The following is a 16,582-nucleotide window of genomic DNA, read 5'->3' on the forward strand; positions in this document are numbered from 1 at the left end:
CAGTAACAGAAATTTTCCATGATAATCAACTATGATAGATTTGGCTCTTTTCAACCATGAATTGATTCAAAATAATCCCCATAGACTTGGTGTGGAAAACACCATCCTCATCCAGAGAAGGAGCTATGGAGACTGTTTTTGTTTACTTTTTCTTTCTTATTTTTTACCTTTTGGCCTGATTTTTTTTTTTTTTTTGGCACAACATGACAAACATGGAAATATGTTTAAAAAGGATTGCATATAACAGGATTTGCACCTATATCAATTACTTGCTGTCTTGGGAAGGAGAGAAGTAAGGCAGGAAGGGAGAAAAATTTGGAACACAAAGTTTTACAAAAATGAATGTTGAAAACTATTTTTACATATACTTGGAAAAATAAAATATTATTGAAAAAATAAAAAATAAATCACACTTAATATTTAAGTAGTTTTTAGTAATTTTAAGTAATATTTTAAATAAAATGATTGAGAAAAGAAAAAATAAAATATTATTGAGAAAAGAGTGATAAAAGGGACACAAAAATACTGAAGAAAATAACATCATAAAAAACAGAATTAGCACAAGCACTGAAGAGAACTCTTTAAAAAAACAGAATTGATCAACTGGAAAAAGAAATAAAAAAACTCACTGAAGAAAATAATTCCATAAAAATAGAATTGAGCAAATGGAAGTTTATGATTCCATGAGATATCAAGAAACAATAAACAAAGTCAAAAATATGGGGAAAAAAATGAAGAAAATATGAAAAAGTGTTTTTTAATGGAAAAAAACAACTGACTTGGACAATAGATTGAGGAGAAACAATTTAAGAATTACTGAACTATCTAAAAGTCATAATAAAGAAAAGAGCCTAGACATCATATTTCAAGCAATCATCAGGGAAAATTGCCAATGTCCTAGAATCAGAGAGTAAAATGCAAATTAAATTTTGCTAAACGATACCATAAACAATGAAGTAATATTCATACTAAATGTATATTACCAAATGGCATAGCATATATAAATTGGTTTTTAATTTTTTCCCCTTTTTTCCCCCTTAATTGTATATTATTTTTTCTAATTACAAGTAAAGATAGCTTTCAACATTCACTTTTATTAAGAATTTGAGTTCCAAATCTCTCTCCCTTTTCCCCTCCCCAAAACAGCAAGAAATCTGATATAGATTATTCATGTAAAATCATATTAAATATATTTCTACATTAGTCATGTTGTAAAAAGAAGATTCAGACCAAAAAAAAATCAGAAAAAATTAACAAAAAAAGTAAAAATAGTGTATTTCAATCTGCATTCAGACTCCATAGTTCTTCCTCTGGATGTACATAGCATTTTCCATCATGAATCTTTTGAAATCACCTTGGATCATTTAGCACTGAGAAGAGCTAAATCCACCATACTTGATCATCACACAATATTAGAAACCAAATTATTAAAAGAAAAATTAAATAAGGTACAGAAGGAAATAAAATAGCAAAACAGTACTAGTGGGTAACCTTACTTTCTCCTCTCAGAGATAGATAAATCTAACCATAAAACAAACAAGAAAGAAGTTGGGAAATAAATAGAATTTTAGGAAAATGAGACCTATGGAGAAAACTGAAAAGAAATAAAAGGCTATACATAGTATCTTAATACAAATTGACCATGTTTTTAGGGCATAAAAACCTCATGACCAAATGCAAAAGAGCATAAATATTAAATGCAATTTTTTCAGATAATGATGCAATAAAAGTCCTTAGTCCTATTCATTAAAGGACTATGGAAACATAGACTAAAAATTAATGGAAAATTAATAATATAATCCTAAAGAATGAATGTGTCAAAAAAATAGAAACAATAAAAAATTTCATCAAAGAGAATACCTCTATAAGACAACATGCTAAAATTTAAGGGATGTAGTCAAAGCAGTAATTAGAGGATTATTTATCTCTAAAAGCTAACATCAATAAAAGAGAGAAAGAGCAGAAAAAAGAATTGGGTATGCAGGGTAGCTACGTGGTGCATGGATAGAGCAACAGCCCTGAAGTCAGGAGAACCTGAGTTCAAATGTGACCCCGACACTTAACATTTCCTAGCTGTGTGACCCAGGTCAGAGGTCACTTACCCAGGTAAGTCACTCAACCCCAATTGCCTTGAAGGGAAAAAAGAATTGAGTATGCAACTAAAATAAACTAGAAAAAGAACAAATTAAAAATTCCTAGTTAAGTTCCAAATTGGAAATCTTGAAAATCAAAAGAGAGATTAATAAAACTTCACACATTGAGAGTATCCCTGTATCATTTCCATATCTATCTATCTATCTATCTATCTATCTATCTATCTATCTATCTATCTGTTTAATAGTATCTTATTTTTCCAATTACATGAAAAGATAATTTTTAACATTTATCTTTCCAAAGCCTGGTGTTCCAGATTTCTCTCCCTCTCTTCCTCCTTTCCCAATCCCCAAGACAGCAAGCAATCCAATATAGGCTAAACATGTGCAATTCTTTTAAATATATTTTCATATTCATCATCATGCACAAGAAAAATCAGATCAAGAGGAAAAAATGAGAAAAAAAACAAGCAAAGAAACAATAACATTTTTTAAAGGTGAAAATATTATCCTTTGATCCATATTCAGTCTCCATAGTTCTCTCTTTGGATGTAGATGACACTTTTTATTCCAAATCTATTGGAATTGCCTTAAATCACCTTATTATTGAGAAGAGTTCAACTGATAAGCATTTACTTATTTTCCAATTCTTTGCACCATAAAAAGAGCTGCTACAAACATTTTTTGCACATGTGGGTCCTTTTCTCTCTTTTATGATATCTTTGGGATATGGAATCCATAGAGACATTGCTTTTTGGGCATAGTTGCAAATTGTTTTCAAGAATGATTGGATAATTTTGCAATTCCACCAACAATGTATTAGTATCCCATTTTCCCACATCCTCTCCAACATTTATCATTATCTTTTCCTGTCATTATAGCTAATCTGAGAGATCTGAAATGATATTTTAGTTATCTTAATTTGTCTTTCTCTAATCAATTGTGTATTTTTTCATTTGACTGGAAATGGCTTTAATTTCTTTATATGAATATTGTCTGTTCATATACTTTGACCATTTATCATTTGGGGAATGGCTTGTATTCTTAGAAATTTAAGTCAATTCTCTATTTATTTTAGAAATGAGGCTTTTATCAGAAATACTAATAGTGAAAAAGAAATTTCCTCAATTTTTTCGCTTCCTTTCTAATTTTGGCTGCATTGATTTTGTTTGTGCAAAATCTCTTTAATTTAATGTAATCAAAATTATCCATTTTGCATTTGATAATGTTGTCTAGTTCTTTGGCTATTATATTCTCTTTAAAATGTATTGTTCTCTGTTGAGGTTTTCTTGGGGTCTCTGGAGGCAGCCTTTGTTTCAGTTCAGTAACCACCACATGAGTAGCCAGGGGTTAAAGTCCAAATCCTTTATTGTCTCTTTCCAAGTCTTGTCTCCTTTCCTGGAGCCCAGTTAGCTTTCTTATAGTCCAGATCCTTTATTATCTTCTTCCTGGGGCTGGGCAGCTTTCTGGAGGTCTTCCACAGCTTGGTTTCAGTGGAGAAGTCAAGGAGGGCAGCCTGCCATCACTTCTCTGTGTTCCCTAGTTTTGATTCTGGCTGAGTTTGTCCTAGCTTATATGGTGTGAATCTTGTAGAACTATAGTAAGTACTAATACATGAATTGAACTAGAGAACTGTTAAGCACCATGCTAAATAATCATTGTCTCTAACAATTCCACTGACTTAGCACCTTGTTTCAAGTTCTGGCCCTAAAATTTGGCCATAAATTCTTCCCTTCTTCATAGATCTGATAGGTGGCCTATTCCTTGTACTCCTAATTTGCTTATGGTATCATCCTTTATGTATAAATTATGAACTCATTTCAACCTTGTCTTGGTATAGTGTTAGTTGTTCATGTCTAATTTCTGTTATACGATTTTTAAATTTTCTCAACAATTTCTGTCAGATAGTGAATTCTTATTTCATAAACTGGAGTCTTTTAACTACTCCAGTCATTGATTATTGTGTCCTGAATAACCTAATTTTCACTATTGTATTTCTTACTCAGTACCAAATGGTTTTGATGACAGCAAATTTATAACATAGTTTTAGGTCTGGTCCAGCTAGGCCACTTTCTTTTGTATTTTTTTTCTCTCATTAATTCCCTTGAAATTCTTAATATTTTGTTCTCCCAGATGGATTTTGTTATTATTATTTTTTTAGCTCTATAAAATAATATCTTAGTAGTTTTATTAGTATGGCACTGAATTAATAGATTAGTTTAGGTAGAATTGTCATTTTTGTTATATTAACTCGGCCTAATCATGAATACTTGATATTCTTCCAATTGTTGAGATCTAACTTTATTTGTGTTCAAGTGTTTTGTAATTGTGTTAATTACATTTACTCTGAATCTGTATCTCTGCTTCAAATGTGTTTCTTTAAAACAATATATTATAGGATTCTGGTTTTTAATCCACTCTGCTCTCTACTTCCTTCTTATGAACTTATGAGAGTTCATCCCATTCACATTCACAATTAAGATTTTTAACTCTATTTCTCATCATTCTATTTTTCCCAGGTGATACTTTTCTCTTTCCTTTCACTCTTTTTCTCCTTTACAATGTTTTGCTTCTCACCACTATCTCTTTCAATCTTCCCTCTACTTTTTTTTTTTAAATCCCCTCTTCCTTTCTTATTCATTCTCCCTTCTACTTCTGCTATCCCCATTAGTCTCTTTATTTCCTTTTCCCCTTTCCCTTCCTACTTCCCCATAAAGTGAGACAAATTTCTATGCCAAACTAAGCATATATGTCATTCCCTCTATGAGCAAATCCAATGATATTAATGTTTAAACAATGCTCATCCCCCTCCTTTCTTAGGGAATGAAGGGTATCCCCTCAATTTCCAATTCTTTGCCTCCACAAAGAGAGCTTCTATAAATATTTTTAAAAATATAAATTCTCTTCCTTTTTGACTAATTACTTTGAGAAACAGTGGTATTACTAAGTCAAAGAGTAAACCCAGTTTTATGACACTTTAGGCAAAATTCCAGACTGTTCTCCAAAATGATTGGATCAGTGCACAATTGCCACAATGTTTTAGTGTGCCAATTTTTTTCACATCCTCTCCAACATTTGTCATTTCCCCCTTATATCATATTAAGCAATATGATAGGTATGAGATATCTCAAAGTAGTTTTAATTTATATTTATCTGCTCAATAATAATTTAGAGCATTTTTATATGACTATGTGATTTTGATTTCTTTATAAAAACTGCTTGTTTGTTTGTTTTTGTTTGTTTGTTTTTTGTTGCCATTTATCAATTGGGAAATGACTCATAGTTTTATAAATTTGACAAAGTTCTCTATATATTTAAGATATGAAACTTTTATCTGAGAAACTGTTTATAAACTTCCCCTCAATTTTTTTTTGCATTCTTTCTAATTTTGGCTAAATGAATTTTATTTGTACAAAACCTTTAAAATTTTATCTCTCAATGCTCTTTATCTTTTGTTTATTCATATATTTTCCTACTCAAAAGTCTGACAGGGAATGTGTTTCTTATTGTTCTTATATTATTTTTAAATGATATCTCCTTTTATATCTAGGTCATCTATCTATTTTGCTATTATCTTGATAAATTGTCCAAGATATTGGTCCATTTCCAATTTCTGAGACAGCTTTTTTTTTTTTTTTTTTTTTTTTTTTTACCTACTAGTGTACTTTTATCCCCAAAGTTTAAATCTTTATATTTGTCAAACACAAGGTTATTATAATCATTAACCACTGTGTATTGTATGTCTATTCTGTTCCACAGATCTTTCTTTCTGTTTCTTAGTCAGTACTAGGTAGTATGGATATTTATTATTTTATAATAAAGTTTAAGATCTGTTACTGCTAAACCTTTTTATTTTCCCACTAATTCCTTTGCTATTCTTGACCTTTTGTTTTTCCAATTAATTTTATTATTATTTTTCTTATCCCAATAAAATAATTTTTGGCAATTTTATTAGGATGGCATTGAATAAGTAGATCAGTTTAGGTATATTTTTTAGGTTTAGGTTATTATTAGTTTAGGTTATTTTTATTATACTGGCTTTACCTTCCCATGAACAATGAATATATCTTCTATTATTCAAATTTTAATTTGACTTTATTTGTATAAAATGTTTTATAATTATGCTCATGTAGTTCTTGGGTTTGTTTTGGCAGGTATATTCTCAGTATATTTGATACAGTTTAAATGAGGCATCTCTATCTATTATTTCTGCAGAATCATATTGGTGATATGTAGCAATGCTGATGATTTGTGTGAGTTTATTTTATATCCTTTATATTGCTAAAATTATTATTTCAACTAACTTTATAGTTGAATCTCTAGGTTTTTCAAGTATATAATCATACCATCTGCAAAAAGAGAGAGTTTTATTACTTCATTGTCCATTCTGATTTTTATTATTTCTTTTTTAAGTATCTGCTGTGTGTCCATTCTCTGAGTATCTCTCTGGATTTTGTATAGAGGAAGCTAGGGACTTTTGATTTGAGCTTCCCTATATTCTACCAGAGAAAGATTGACCCTTATTCTTGTAAATGGTCCTCCTAACTGTGGTCCACAGGTATGACTGAATCATGGCATTAGAGAGATTAGGTTAATCTGTTGGGAAAACTGGAAAGCAATTTGGTAGGAAGTAAGCATAGACCAACATGTCACATTGCATACCAAGACAAAGTTTAAAACAATTAGACATAAAGTGTGATACTATGAACAAATTAGAGAAGTATAGAATAGTTTACCTCTTAGATCTATGGAAAAAATGAAGAATTTTTGAATGAAACAAGAGACAGAGAGGACCTTGAGGTGTAAAAAGGATAATTTTGATTACATAGAATAGTTTTTGCACACTCATAGGCAGACAACACTCATACATATGTGTGTATATACACATACTACCCCAATGCAATACCCCAAGATTAGAAGGAAAACAAGTGTCTGGGGTGGGGAAAGGATTTTTTTAAAGTAAGTTTTTCTGATAAAAGTTTTATTTCTCAAATATAAAGACAAAGACATTTATAAGAAAAGAGTCATTCCTCAAGGGATAGTTAAAGGATATGAACATGTAATATTCAGAAGAAGAAATGAAAACTATGTAGAGTCATATGAAAAAATGCTCTAAATCACTATTAGAGAAATGCACATTATAATAACTCTGAGGTATCACTTCACATCTATCAGATTGGCAAATATGACAGAGAATAAAAATGACAAAGGTTGGAGGGGGACACTAATACACTGGGCAGTTAGGTGGTACAGTAGATAGGATTCTGGGTCAGAAGTCAGGAAGGCTCAATTTCCTGAGTTCAAATATGACCTCAGATACTTACTAGTTGTGTAACTATGGGCAAGTCTACTAAACTGTGAATATCTGTTGTTGAATAACAACAAAAACCAAAATTGATCAAATGAAAAAGGAAGAGAATGTTTATGCACAAAAATATTTATAGCAGTTCTTTTTGTGGTGACAAAGAATGGGAAATTAAGGAGATATCCATCAGTCAGGAAATGTCTGAACAAGTTGTAATTATATAAATGTAATAGAATATTGTCGTGCTATAAGAAATGGAGCAGAATGGGTTTAGAAAAACCTGGAAAGACTTAAATAAAGTGAATAGAACCAGGAGACTATATATGATATCAGCAATATTGTAAAATGATTAAATAACAGCTATTATCCTCAATACAAAACAATCCCAAAGGACTTATGATGAAAAATGCTATCCACCTTCAGGGAAAGAGTCTGCACATTGAAATAAATGTTTTTCACTTTTTTCCTCAATATGGCTAATAGGGAAATGTTTTGCATAACTTCACATATATAATTGATATCATATTTCTTGATTTCACAATGGGGGGGAGATTTGGGAGGGAAAGAGAGAACTTGGAACTCAAAATTTTTCAAAAATGAATGCAAAAACATGTTTAAATTGTTTTTATATGTAATTGGGAAATATGAAAAAACTAACAAATTATAAAATTTAAAATTATTTAAAACGGAAATAACTTCTACAAATAAAATGTAAATCTCTAAAAGAATGTAAGCTTTCAAAATGGCATCAAATGTTGCATAAATAAAAAAAAGTATGGAATTTAAAATTTTTTTTAAATGTGGTTCCAGAATAGTTAAAGTGATGAGAGATATGATATGGAATGGAGGTAGATTAGAAATCTGAGCAGTGAAAGGATTTCTTTTTTTATTAGTGAGATTTTTATTAATTTTCAATATTATAGGATTATATGGGACAAAAGTAAAAAAAAAAAGTCAAGTAGTAAAAGCATTCACAAATAAGGGGAGAGAAATCATAATAACCTACAACATAAATAGTACCCCAAGAAGTACACAGGTTTTCAAAAGGAAATAACTATAGCCCTACGTACATCAAACAGAATAGTAGTCACTTAATCTTAGCTATGCCTTTAGAGAATAATTTCCTAAAACCATTCAGTTTTAGACCACTCCCTTCAAGGACTTTGCTTTCAGAATTGAGAAAGGCAATTCCAGATATATGGGAAATCTGGTCCTTATTTGTTGTTGAGTTGTTGTTGTATCCAGCTCTTCGGGACCCCAATGTGTTTTTTTGGTCAGAGATACGGAGTGATTTGCCATTTCCTTCTCCAGCTCAGTTTTTCAAATGAGTGTGAAATAACTTGCTCAGGCTCACATAGCTAGTAAGAGTCTGAAACTGGATTTGAACTCACAGAGATTTCTTATTTCAGCCCGGGTCATTATTCTAATCATTAGGTTGGTTGGTTGTGTTCCTTGTTCTCAAAGAAGACCAAAATGACATCACCATGTTAAGAGTTGAATTACATTGTGTCCAGCTGTAACCAGATATTGATCAGATCAATATGAGCTCAGAACACAATTGGACCCTAGTAGTACCTATGAACATTTGGGGGAGCTTCTCTGTGCACATCTCACATTTTTTCTGGGCTAATTCAATTAATTTCTATCACAGAGTACAGCACCATCTCTGATGAGGGCACACCATGCTGGGTGGTCCTGGGCCAGTATCTCCCATGTGGTGCAATTGATTCTAAAATTCTTGACCTTGAGACCTTGAGAGTGTCTTTATATCTCTTTTTCTGACCATTTTGTGAGCACTTTCTCTGCATGAGTTTTCCATAAAATAATCTTTTTGGCAAGCATACATTTGGCATTCAAACTATGTGGCCAACCAAAAAGAATTGTGCTCTCTGCTGTAGAGTTAGAATCTTGGCAGTTTAGTTTGGGAAAGGCCCTCTGTGTCCAGGGTCTTATCCTGCCAGGTGCTTTTCAGAATCTTCCTAAGACAATTCAAATGGAAGGGATTCATTTTCCTGGAATGGTGCTGGTATACTATCCACGTTTCACATGTATAGATTAAGGTCAGCACAATGGTTCCTAGACCTTCATTCAGTTTGGTACTCAGTCTAATACATCTCCTAATCATTTAAAGGCTAGGAGAAAGAAGCTACCTGCCTGAGGTGAATCAATACTGGGAGGGCCCTCTGCTCTAATACCATTATTGTCTTAATTATTTCAAAGGAGGAGTCCCATTTGGGCTTGAAATTGAAAGAAAGATAAGTTTTCTCTTTCAGATTAATCCAGATGTTTCAGATATTTTTCAAATACTTTTAAAATATTTCCTTTAATTAGTTTTTTTCAATTAAAAGTATTTATTTTTCTCTCTTTTCTATCCTTCTCTGCAACATTGATGACAAAAGCCTCATGACAAATGTTCAGTCAAGCAAAGCAAATCCCTAAATTAGACAAATCCAAAAATGTGTGTCTCATTTCATGAGACACATTTCACAGTCCATTACCTCTTTGTCAGGAGATGGACAGCATTCTACACTTTCCATTCTCTGGAACCATCTGGTTGGTCATTGAATTGATTCTTTTTTTTTTTTTTCTTTTTTTTTTTTCTTCTTCTTTTTTTTTTTTTTTTTTTTTTCCTCTGAAGGAATTGGGGTTAAGATCACATAGCTAGGAAATGTTGTGTCTGACGCCAGATTTGAACTCAAATCCTCCTGACTTCAGGGCTGGTACATTGAATTGATTCTTAAATCTTCCAAAGTTCTTCATTTTTACAATGTTGTTCTTATATAAATTGTTCCAGTCACGCCAACAAGTGCTTCTCATGTAGTAGGAATTTTACTAAATACTGGAAATAAAAAAAGGGGGAAAAAAGACCCAGTCTCTGATCTCAAGCAGCTGTGGTTTAATGGGGGAGATACGCAAATATAAACTACATATACTGCATACAGGATAATTCAAAGGGAAAGCACTAACAGAGGAGAACTAGAAAAGCTTCTTGTTGACTTTTAGAAGTAGTGAATAGGGGGCAGCTAGGTGGCACAGTGGATAAAGCACCATCCTTGAATTCAGGAGGACCGCAGTTCAACTCTGACCTCAGACACTTAACACTTCCTAGCTGTGTGACCCTAGGCAAGTCACTTAACCCAAGACTCAGAAAAAAAAAAAAAAAGTGAATAGAAAGTAAGAATTACAAAACCTGATTGTAGTAAATTTGCTGGATGACCTAAAGCAAGTTTCTTGATTTTTTTCCCCCTAATCTAAAAAGGGACATGGCCCTAGAGGATCTCTAAAGTCTCTGCTAGCTTTGGGAGTCTCACTTAAGTCTCAAAAACATGGAATATGCCTTTGAAATTCTATGACCAAGACCAAAAAAAAAAAAAAAAAAAGATTTCTTCACCTATCTGTCACTAGGTGTCACTGTTACTTCACAAAGAGCCCAGAGTGACATTTCCCAGTAAATGTTTTGTAAAAGAAGAAAACAATTCTTTCATGTTGTTGGATACTAAAAACCCAATTTTAGTAGGCCCCCTGGCATCAAGTTATCATGATCCTCTTGAAGAGCAACAGAATCTAGGGCTTACTTAGTTCTATGAACTTTTATTGTGCTACCACAATAATGTAGCCTTGGAGGCACCTAGAATTTCAGAAGACTGAATTCAAGTCCATGCTTCCATACCAGCTTTATGAATCTCTTAAGAGAAGTCAGAAGCTCTTCTGAGATTGTGTGAAGTTCTAGTAGGTTCACAAAACACACACACACACACACACACATATTCTCACTTACTCACTGGTAGGCTCAAAGTCAAACTAGAGTTGATTTATTACAGAAGATAGTAGCAGGAGCTTGTCTACCCAGAAACTACCCAGTTTGCTTTTTAAGAGATGGACCTACATTTTAAAATTACATTTTTATGGATAAATTTTATTTTTACACCACCTTCATTTCCCATTGTTTTTCTTCCTGCTCTCCTCTTCTCCCTCTCTCTTGCCATCTGATCCCCTATGTTAATCCTGATAGCATTTTTATAGCATCCATGTGCTAGGTGCTGTGCTAAGTGCTTTACAAATATCATTTTATATCCTCACAGTAACCCTGGGAAGTAGGTGCTATTGTTATTCCCATTTAAAGGTAAGGAAAATGAGGCAAATTAAGTGACTAGGATCCATACAGATAATAAATGACTGAGGTCATATTTGAAGTCACAACTTCCTGACTACTGATCTAGGGCTTTATTTTTGGTGCCATTTACCTTCCATTATCACATTCATGCATCACATATTTGTTGTACCATTCCCCAGATGATGAGTATCTCCTTTATTTCAATTTTTTGCCGCTCCAAAAAGTGACAATATAAATGTCTTAGTGCATATGGGACTTTTTTTGTTATTGACTTTCTTAGGATATATTTCTAGCAGTTTTTCTTTTATGAATTATTTATTTTCACAAGTCCCTTCCCACTGAACAATAAAAAAGAAATGATATAGTCCTACAGAACAAATTCCCCCATTGGCCATGACCAAAATTATATGTCTCATCCTCTATTTTCAGTCATTGACCTCCCTGGCAAGTAAGGTGGCTCCACTTTATAAAATATATGAAAATACAGACCGTTCATTGTTTCAACAAAACAGGTCTTTTTAAGGGATAAGATAGTTTATTGAAGAGTTGACTAAAATCATAGAAATATATATGATATATGCATGCATAGCAGTGAAATGTTCTGTTGCCTGATTTGAGATAAACGTACACATTTATAAATACACATATAACATAGTAGCAACCATTTTGCTTTGTTCAAAAAAGGGAACTTTTTCAGCCTTGTTTGGTTAAAGATTGGACATTTTATCATTGTTCCTCAACATAGTAACTAGTAATCCATAGCAGCAGGGAGTGGGAAAATCCTACAGGGACCAATTGGTGACCTAATACAGATTAGAGGCCTCAGAAGTACTCTTCCTGCAGTTAAAATGGGGAGTGGATGACTGCCAATTCTGAACATTAGATCCATTGATATCCACGGTTGACCTTTGCTCACTGATCTCCAAAAGCCATTTTTATAAGTTTCATTTTGGAAAAAAAAATAATAACAGCATCAGAAACATCCTCTGGTGCTTTTGTAGCCTAGTCTGTTTTTTTGTAAAAGATGCCCAGCTCTATTCATCCCTTCCCCTTCCTATTCTAATGTCTGCCTGACAAAGGCCATAGGGACTTATATCAACGTGTCCCTTAGAAGTGATTTCTCTTCTCCTGCTAGGCTGGTAGGAAGTAGCAAGGTCCAGATGCTTCACCGTTAGCAACTAGCATCCCCTGCCCGATCATCGCAGCACTCGTACAAGGCCAGCAGGTATCGATTTGAAAGGGAAATTGGCTTTTGAGCAGACTTCCCATCATTGATATTTCTAACCCAGGTTCCCCTAACCTGTGACTCTCACCTGAATAAAACCAACTTATTTTAAAGTAAAACCTCTCAGCTGGTAGTATTTCCTTCCTTCCAAGTACCTCAGCTCTGAACATGGGATGGCTTTGATATATGGCTTTTATTTGGTTCCTACTACCTCACATTAGTGCATAAGTTAGGTCCCCCCCACTGCTGCCCTGAAGTACACAGGAATCCTCTGAAGACATAGGTAAGTAGGTAAAGGCCTAGGTAAGTTCTCAACAATTGGAGTGCTGGGTCTCATAGCCTGAAATTTTCCCTGGGTTCTTTCTAAGTTGTGTCAGCTCTATTATTATTTGGATATTACTGACAAGGAATTCTGGATTGCATTTAGCTATCCATAGAATCAAAGGCAAGATATTAATGGCACCTGAATGCTTTTCTAATATCTGCTTTATGAAGGAAAATGTTATTGTGGAAATGGCACATTGGTTAGGGAATTCAGGATAAAACCCACTTCTTAATTTCAATTTTAGGGCTATTGTAGTAGAAGTTAATATCACTCAATGGTTCCTCTTCTGGTATCTGGACAAGAGGCAGCTGGTGATGGAGTGGAAGCCCTGGGATTAGATTTGGCCAACTTCAATTTCTTTCACTATAATATGGGGATAATAAAAGCACCCACATCTCCTACTTTTGTTATAAGGATCCAATGATATATATTTGTAAAAGTGCTGAGGACAAAGTAGATGCCATTGAAATGCTTTTTCCCCCCACCTCTCCCACGTGCCTCCTGCAACTCCTGTTCCATAACTCGTCCCTTCATTTCATGCTCTTTCAATCTTCTGGCCCTCCCAGAGGTCCAGCTTCCTATAGATGATGTTGCATCCGTGACCATCTAGTCCTGATTACATTTGTTTTCAGACACCAACTCACCCATTCTAGCAGGAAAGTTGAACACCCCTTACTCCTCATTGCCTCTTCCAGCCCCGTTCTCTGCTACTATCCTTCAGCAACCTCTCGTTTGAGATTCACTCTGTTATAATTTATCATCCAGTATAGATCCTGGAATAGTTATTTAACAGTCTCCAGGTAGACAGCTCACTCTTTTCTCAAGGATTTACTGCTTGGCTCACATCCCTCTATATATACATATAGATATGTATATCTGTGTATCTATGTATCTATGTGTATGTGTGTGTGTATTTCGCCGTGTGTGTGTGTGTGTGTGTGTGTGTGTGTGTATTTCGCCATCACCCACAACTGTTACACTCTCATAATATAGAACCCTGTTTCTTCACCTGACTCTAATCTCTTCATTATCTTATTTCTTTTTGCTCCTTATTCCTGTCTACATTCTCAAGTTTTCTTATACCTTATCTCGACTCTTCTTAAACTATTATACCTTATACCTATCTATAAGACACCTTATATCTTATATCTTTTCTATATACCTTATATGAGTGCTTGGCTCCAGGACATTTTCTATGCTTGGAATGCTCTACCTTCTCTATTACAACTACTGACTTCCTTTATTTCCAACTAAAATTCCTGATTGAACTCAGCTCTCTATCCATTACCCCCACACTTTCCTCTTACTTCCCACCCTTGTTTTAATATTTCTTCTTTCTCTTTGGCTCTTTCTGATTTTCAGGACATCAGATTCTTTGATAAAATTTACTAAAGTAAAATTTTAAAATACTAAATATTCATATAATTTTGGGGAATAAGGTTTATCAATTCTAAATATATTATTTTGGTAGATCTCTGCCATCCTGTGCTTTCTAGTGTCATTTCATCAAATATTCTGTATTTCCTTGCTTCCCCTCTAGGGATTCTCATAGCCACTGATCAGTTAGATCCTATTCCCTCTAGGATTAAATATACACTATTGTTTCCCAATAAAATCTCTTCATAACTTTGCCCCTTTCTGCCTTTTTACTCCCCTTAAGTGCTCACTATAAAAGCCAAACTGGCTCTTCTTCTGCCTAGGACACTCTGTACCTGTGCCCTGGCTGGCTATGCCCCACAACTGGAATATTGCCCACCTCCTTACCCCCATTTCTTAGGATCTGTCCTTTCTTTCAATGATCAATTCACATGCTGTGCTTGTAAGTGAAGCCTTTTCTCCTAAAAGCATATGTCTCCCATCTTTTTATTGTAAACTCTAGGTAACTAGTGACTCAATGGATAGTACTGAGCCTAGCATTAGGAAGATCTGAGTTGTATGTGACCTCAGGGGACATCATTGAATTTCTCATCAGTTTCCTCCTCTGTAAAATGGGGCATTTTTCCTCCTGCCTTACAGGATTATTGAGGATGAAATGAGAATATCTGTAAAGTGCTTAACAGTACCTGGCCCATAGCAGGAGCTTAATAAATGCTTATTCTTCCCCTTTTCCTATTTGATACATAGTTAGCACTTGATAAATGCTTGTTGGTTGAAGGATAGGATGTGGAAAAATAGAAGAAAAATAGAAAGGTTTGGGCAAAAGCAAGTGCTTTGGGAAGATAAAAGATACTAGAAGCTCTCTGAAGAACACAAAAGGTCAAGGTCAGTTTGTGAAGGATCTCTTATTTTGGGCAAAAGAATAGACCAACTTTATTTTACAGGCAACAAGAAGCAGGAAAGTGATTTATGCCAAACAGCATTTTTACAAGTATCAATATTTCTATAGCTCCCAGGATTCAAGATGCTTACACAACTTTAAGACCATAAATATTCCTCTGACATTAAGTGCTTCTGTGAAATAGAAGCGAGTATGATTACCGTTTTATAGGTGCGGAAGCTCAGAAATAACGAGCTAAAACTCAGTTGAGTTGGTGTTGGTATTCCAGACCCAAATCTGAGGTTAGTTAACTCCCACAGTCTGAGAAATTAGGGAAGAAATATCATAAGCAAAGATTCTATCTTCCTGAGAAGTGTAATAAGATCAAAATACCATGTAATTCCTTTCAGAAAACAAGAATGGGCATCAGCCCAAGATGAACACATGTACTTAAAAATAAGTCTCTTGGGGTGGTCAAGTTTCTTGCCAAGTTAGTGTGGCCAGAAGCCAGTTTTCAGCTACTCCCACCATGGGCCCTGAAAACACCAACTGACCATTCAGAGGAGGAAGGCTAGCTCTCTTAGAGCAATACTTATTAGACTTTTTCTACTTGTGACCCCTTTTTGCTTGAGAAATTTTTGTGAGTCAGATATATAAGTATATAAAATTGGTATATCAAATATTGGTATATCAAACACTGATAATAAATCATAATTTTATTACATCCATTCATTTGAGACCTCCTCCTGTTCCCCTCTCCCCTTCTCCCCCCCCCCCCAGTATCAATCAACAGTTTTAAGAAGTTAGGATTTAGAATAACTTTAAGGAAGGAAGAAGGATAGAATAATTATTTTTCAAAAACATTCGGGTGAGTCAATCCTCAGGAAAGGAAAGAGTAACTATTCAGCAGCTTGAAGGCAGCCACAAAGAATTAAAGTACAACTTTGGTCAAGTTTGAAATCTTGAGGGATGCAGGATCAACACTGGCTTCCAGGAAAGATATTAGAGGCCTGAAATAAGACAACCCAAGTCTTATTTCCCCTTGGCTCAGCATCCCATATGGAATATTATGCACACAATAGGCAGCAGTAATTGCAAGGAACAATGTGAAAGCAGGACAGGCGGGCTTCTAAATACCATGCCATGAATTGAGTACAGCCCTAGATAGCAAAGGATATTGGTAGCAACCTCACTTTCTTTTCTTATGGTTAGCCCCCAGAGATCCAATATCTTTGCAAAAGACAATTTGCACGAGATGAACAC

This window comes from Sminthopsis crassicaudata, chromosome 2, assembly GCF_048593235.1.
Source record: "Sminthopsis crassicaudata isolate SCR6 chromosome 2, ASM4859323v1, whole genome shotgun sequence".
Lineage (NCBI taxonomy): Eukaryota > Metazoa > Chordata > Mammalia > Dasyuromorphia > Dasyuridae > Sminthopsis > Sminthopsis crassicaudata.